General features: G+C 38.7%; 1 long non-coding RNA gene across 1 annotated transcript; it reads left to right on the plus strand.

The window, feature by feature from the left end:
- Positions 1–2,070: 2,070 nt before the first annotated feature.
- On the plus strand, positions 2,071–3,849 carry LOC122204138. The gene is made up of 3 exons (XR_006195506.1): positions 2,071–2,364; positions 3,279–3,354; positions 3,767–3,849. It is a non-coding gene; the product is annotated as an uncharacterized LOC122204138 (long non-coding RNA).
- The last annotated feature ends 3,029 nt before the right edge of the window (positions 3,850–6,878 follow it).

Below are 6,878 nucleotides of genomic sequence, written 5' to 3' on the forward strand. Positions count from 1 at the left end.
CATACTTTGCTAGCTAACCTGTATTCTACAGAATCACTGTGCACCTGTCCAACTCAGAAGATTTGTGACCAAAAATTATATAGAATCTAATAAATTTTCACTAAGGTATTAATAGATTATACTGGCTTGAAATACATTTGCTTTTGAACAGGGAGCAGCATCCTAACTCAGAAGGATACAATTCCACAGAAGATTTTCAGGCATCCGGGTCAGGTAGCGGGCAGTGGTAGGGTTATTTTTGATTCAGGGATCTTCGGAGGGCCTTGAAATTATGGCAGGTTGGAAGTTACTTGCCCTGTCTATATGTAAGGTCAACCAGAGGGAACCATTAGCATTTGAGGGTCCCTGCTGAAGCCTTTCTGGGACTGCTTACTTGCCAGGACAGCTGGGAAACCACAAGGGGAACAATGAGCCCTGTTGGAACTGTAAATAATGAACTGACTGCAGTAGTTCTGCTCCATAGGGCCCCATACTGACTGCTATTCAATTGTAAATATCCCCTTTCTGCTGCTGTAAGGTAGGGCAGAGAGTCATTGCTATATATTATGCTAAATATTCCCTGGAATCCAACTGCAGGAAGAGAGAGAGGACAATGCAAGCAGCATAACCAACCCATTAACTTGCTGTACATCTGTTTCTGTCTCCCGATAACTCAATGTGCTAAGACAGCCCACGCCTTCCCTTTGAGACACATGGAGATTTTTATAGGTATGGAATGCATATATGTGTATATGAATGCATTGCTATTTGATTCCTTCAGTGGTACCTTTCCGGAGATGAGAGACTGACTTATACCATTTATTTTCCCTGCAGTGTTTTTCCTCTTTCACTTGGTCTTGTTCTGCCTTAGCTGATTCAGAGACTTTCCCCTGAGAGGGTATTGAATAGCTAGGCTGATATTTCAGAGATGGTTAAATTAATATTCATTTCCCATCTAGTGCCCATTGCCATCACCAAGACCTTAGCTTGGATTCCTAACCAATTACTGCATTAATTCTTTTTCTAGATGTGATCCTTTTATTTGCCAGTTTCCTAGATTGATTCCTTATTCACACTTGATTTTTTGGACTTGGAAATCCTGAACTCTGAACTCTGAACTATAACCTGGTCCTCAGGATGCCTGTTTCGGTATCTATTCTTTGAAGTTGATCTCTAGGCTTTTTTGATTCCTACTGAACTTTTGAAACTTTTCCTTGCTGGACATTGTATAGAACAGTGCTGTTCAAAAAGTAAATGTAATAGCTTCAGAACTTAAAGGGACCCTAGAAATCACTCATAACCCTTCTCCTTTAAGATAATGGCTGCAAGGCCATAGATGATGCCTAATTGGCCAGTGTCATCCAGATTCCACCCAAAGGTCAGCTTTCCTGCTCCTTACCATCTTCCTCCCTGGGTAGGTTTTGTCCTTCTCTTGTGTTTGCGGAAAGAGTGTTTCCTCATACCCTCTCATGACTTGGTTCCAGACTTATGTTAGGAAGTGAGTGGCTCTCAGAAATTCTGGGGTATTCTGGGGTTTGTTAACATCATGCCCCCAATTCTTTAAAGTGTCATTAATTTAAGGATGTGTTTGTAGCACACATCTCCCAAATGTCCAGGTAAGATACAAGTGGTAATTTCTCAGCACAGCATGATATAAGTTAAAAATGGAACACAGCAGTGGGCATCCATGCTGTTAAAAAGCCTTTAGTCCTTCCATCCTTGGAGAATTTTTCTCTGTCTTTTTTTTTTTTCAATAAACCCCAGCCTGCAGACGTATTGTCCAGATATTTCTCAGTTTTATTACCAAAAGTCTCTTCTCATAACCCCTTCTATAAGGCTTCTTTCAAGTGTCCTAATTCCTATTTACTCCTATAGAGCCCTGCAGCTCTCTTTTTCTTTACCATATACTCATTGATCAAAGTCCAGATTCCACCCACATTTCAGCCTCTCCTGCCCCCCACCATCTTCCTTGCTGGACACACCACTCCATTCTAGTACATTTGACAAAAAAAGTCTGAGTTCCTCACATTCTGAATATTTGTTCCCATAGTAACCTTATGAAATCATTCTAATAAATCAGGCTGTCCCACATAAAGTGAGGGAACTTGTGAGTTGAAGTACCTCTGTTTTCTTTCTCAATTTCTTATACCTAGAAAACAGGCAGAGAATTTAGACTAGACTCAGATTTCAAACTTCTTCCATTTTTAAGTCAATATTTTGAAAAGTGTTAAAAATATACTCAGTGGCTTTGAGAGAGAGAAGGAAAAGAATCTTCATGTTCGTTCTCTATGGTGAGAGTTTAGGCTGTGTCACATATGCACTTACACATTCTTATGTTTTCTTCTTCTTAAGTGCTTCTCCAACTTTTTCTGACCCAATGCAGAGGTAGGTAGAGGTCTCATGAATCAGCTTAACCTGTTTTCACTTGCAGGTGTGGCAAAATGGCCTCTCCTGAGGGTCTGTGTTTTGGAGGGAGGGTGTCGTTGGGAGTCCCTATTCTTGGATTCCAGCCCTCACTCTACAAATAACTTACCTGCATGACTTTAGTTAAATCATTTGACCTGTTTGGAATTCAATTTCCTGAAGGAATACTTCGACAGAAAAAAACAGGAAAATCAAACAAACATAGTTTTATGAAATAGAAGGTTATTCTCTGCTGTAACCAAGTGTCTGACCATTGTCAGCCTCTGCTGGTGTTTCAGTAGCTTTGTAGCGTTAGGCCAGCAACTCTGCAGTTCTCCTGGCTTGGCCTTATTGTCTCAATATGCAAGTTGTAGCTCCAGGCCTGGGGTCTGCAAGTAGAGCAGGAAAAAGGGGAGGGAAGTAGTTCTCTTCTGGTCTTTTCATCAGCCAAAGGAAGAGCCATCTCAGAAGCTCCCAGAAGACTTTTACTTATTTGGCAGAATCAAATGAATACTCCAGCTGCAAGGGAGGCTTAAATACTTAGCTGTTCCAGTCTCTGTGGTGGAGGCAGGGAGAAGAAAGGGATCGTGATTACCTGTGAGTGAGCCAACCCACACTGTCTACCACACCTTCCTTGTATATAAAAGGCAGAGGTTGTGCTAGAAATGACCTTGAAGACCTCTCTCAGCTCAACTGTTTGTAAATCTCTGAATAGGGAGAAAGAATTCAGTATGTGGCATCACTTTTATGTGTATTGCAGTTCCTGGCTTCTATGCAAGTCTTCTCCCAGGGAAATGTCCTCTAATATTATTCTAGGTACAGGTTGGGGGAGGAGTTGGAGAAAGAGTGCACCTATTTGGGTTTCTCCAGGCAATAATGTATTTCTCACATGGTAGCATGGTATCATCCCCAGAAGGAAACAGAGGAGACCAGTATTCATAAGACAATGCTGGTTTGACAATTCTAGGAAAGGTAAAAGATGAAAACATCTATTCAGACAGAAATATTCCTAGGAGAGGTAACACAGATATTGGTATTACATAATGCTTTTTCAGTTAAACTTATTTTAATGATTTTGGATTCTAGAAAATTTAGAAAATCAAGAGAAAAGCATTTTCATTAAAAAAATTCCTTTTCACGTATCAGTGAGATCTTACAGACGTGTGGCACAGGATGAGGGGAGGGGGGATTGGAGGAAGGTGGTCAGAGGTTTCAAACTACCAGATGTAAGATAAATATATACCAGAGATGTGAGGTACCATCTGACTGGAGCCAACACTGCAGCATAATATAGAGGAAAGTTGTAAAGAATAAATCCTATGAGTTTTCATCATAAGGAGAAAATATTTTACCTGTTTTTTTTTCTTTTTGTGTCTATGATTAGATGGATGTTAGCTGAACCTATTGTGGCGATCATCTCACCATGTATGTAAATGAAACCGTGATGCTGTATACCTTAAACGTATATAGTGGTGCATGTCAATTATTTCTCAATAAAACTGGAAAAAATTTCATTTGTCTTCACTCATGTACCTCATATTGCATGGTTACAGTCTTACACGCATACCATTTTGTGCTGTGATTTTTCCACTCACCATAATCAGGTTATTACTATTTTGCAGAAAGAGGTGTAAGAGGAAGTGAAATGGGGATGACTGAATGATATTGTAGAAGAGTGGAGAGAGAGGGATAGGATAATTTTGGCATCCTATTGAGAAACTTGCTTCCTTCACTGTTTGTATATGCGTTTTTTTGTGTGATTACAAAGATGAGGTCCTAGCAAAGGAAAGTGGGCTATGGCTACTGGGACAGGGGGATTCTCTTCAGGAATCCAAATAGGTCCTTAACATCCAAATACTTTTTGACTCTTCTTAACCACTTGTAGGAAATCGCTTTGACCTACTGTGCTCATCTCCCTTTGCTTTTTTGAAGAAAGCTGTTTTATAGTATTTCTTTAGAAGGACATATTTGCTTACTATATGCATTAAGCACATTCTGAGAGGAAAATGTGCTTTCTCACCAGGAATGGATCCTCTCCTACCAGGACCACACATAGAAAAACTGATAGGAACCAGGCAGAGTATATAATGTGTGATTTCCTCAGTGAGAAATAACAGAGAATGGTTGACAGGTATTAAGTGGAGAGTACCCAACCTTGTCCTCAGATCTTCATTTGTTTAATTTTATATGAATTTGTGGGTGTTTGAGTCTCTCTTCTGGTATACCAGGGTTGGGATCTTCATTTTTGAGCATAATGGTTGCTCACAAATCATTGTGGTTTGCCATGTTTGAGAAGTATTACACTGATGACTCTGGCCTTTTTTCTGTTTCTGGACATAGAATTGTAGAAGATCTAGTAAGGGTAAGTTAAATATTTTAGGAATTGTTAATGCAGCTTGCTAGTGATGTTAAGTTTTCCTCCCTTTTGAGCACACAGGATTGCATTTTTTGGCTTCTTTGTGGTTAGTTGGGGCAGTATAACTAGTTTTTAAAAATGGGTTATAAGCTTAAGTGATGAGTTACTCCCATGCTAAATAATTTAATTATGTATTTATGCGTGAGAACCTTTAGAGCTTTCTTTTCCTCCAGTACAAGTAACTAAAAATGTTCAAGATTGTGGCTTCTCTGTTGTCTGTTCACAAAGAGCAGATCCCTTGGGGAAACTGATAAAAAGGAATGAGAAATACACCTTTGTTGGTAAGCCATTGAATTTTGGGGGATATTTACTTCTATTCCAAAACTTAAGTGTATTCTGACTGTAAAGCCTTCTTCTAACCTGGAAATAATTTGAGATATTTTACCTCAGGCTATAAAGAAAAAGTGAAACTGTCAGGGCACATCAAAAGTTTAAATATAACATATAAATAAAGATTTACTCAATAGAAAGGGAATTGGCCCTAGTTCTTCCTTCCCCTGGTGATTGGTTATATAACTTGTGGCATATCACTTGATTATCCAGTGGTACTCTCAGTTCTTTTAAGAAAGACAGGATCATGACATGTCTTTCCTTTTATTTATCTAGTTTTCTAGATAATGAGTTGGTTCCCTATCATCTTCAGAAGGAAACCAATTACCGTGAGTTTGAACCATGTCAATTCTTACACTTATTAAAGCTCAAATTATCTGTCCCATGTAAGTGTCTCTTTGAATCGGCTCCTATGTACATTTGGAATCACCCTGGTAGTCTTTGATACATTCCATTTTCTTTGTTTGTTTTTGTTTTTGTTTTTGTTTTCGAGATGATAGATATGTTTATTAAGTGTTTGTGGTAATAATTTTGCAATCACATCATCACATTCTATGTATTTTTTTATTTAATTTTTTATTTTTTTAAATTAACATCCAAATTAGCATATAGTGCAACAGTGATTTCAGGAGTAGATTCCTTAGTGCCCCTTACCCATTTAGCCCATCCCCCCTCCCACAATCCCTCCAGTAACCCTCAGTTTGTTCTCCATATTTATGAGTCTCTTGTGTTTTGTCCCCCTCCCTGTTTTTATATTATTTTTGTTTTCCTTCCCTTATGTTCATCTGTTTTGTCTCTTAAAGTCCTCATATGTGTGAAGTTATTTGATTTTTGTCTTTCTCTGACTAATTTCACCTAGCATAATACCCTCTAGTTCCATCCACGTAATTGCAAATGACAAGATTTCATTCTTTTTGATTTCTGAGTAATACTTCATTGTGTATATATATATATATATATATATATATATATATATATATATATATATATACACACACCACATCTTCTTTATCCATTCATCCATCGATGGACATTTGGGCTCTTTCTATACTTTGGCTATTATTGATAGTGCTGATAAACATGGGGGTGCATGTGTCCCTTCGAAACAGCACACTTGTATCCCTTGGATAAATGCCTACTAGTGCAACTGCTGGGTCGTAGGGTAGTTCTATTTTCAGTTTTTTGAGGGACCTCCATACTGTTTTCCAGAGTGGCTGCCCCAGCTTTCATTCCCACCAACAATGCAAAAGGGATCCTCTTTCTCTGCATCCTCACCAACATCTGTTGTTGCCTGACTTGTTAATGTGAGCCATTCTGACAGGTGTCAGGTGGTATCTCATTGTGGTTTTGATTTGTATCTCCCTGATGATGAGTGATGGTGAGCATTTTTTCATGTGCCAGTTGGCCATCTGGATGTCTTCTTTGGAGAAGTGTCTCTTCATGTCTTTTGCCCATTTCTTTGCTGGATTATTTGTTTTGTGGGTGTTGAGTTTGATAAGTTCTTTAAAGATTTTGGATACTAACCTTTTATCTGATATGTCATTTGCAAATATCTTCTCCCATTACGTTGGTTGCCTTTTAGTTTTGCTGATTGTTTCCTTCACTGTGCAGAAGCTTTTTATTTTGATGAGGTCCCAGTAGTTCATTTTTGCTTTTGTTTCCCTTGCCTCAAGAGACGTGTTGAGTAAGAAGTTGCTGTGGCCAAGATCACAGAGGTTTTTGCCTGCTTTCTCCTCGATTTTGATGGCTT

Source organism: Panthera leo, chromosome D3 (genome assembly GCF_018350215.1).
Source record: "Panthera leo isolate Ple1 chromosome D3, P.leo_Ple1_pat1.1, whole genome shotgun sequence".
NCBI classification, from domain to species: Eukaryota; Metazoa; Chordata; class Mammalia; order Carnivora; family Felidae; genus Panthera; species Panthera leo.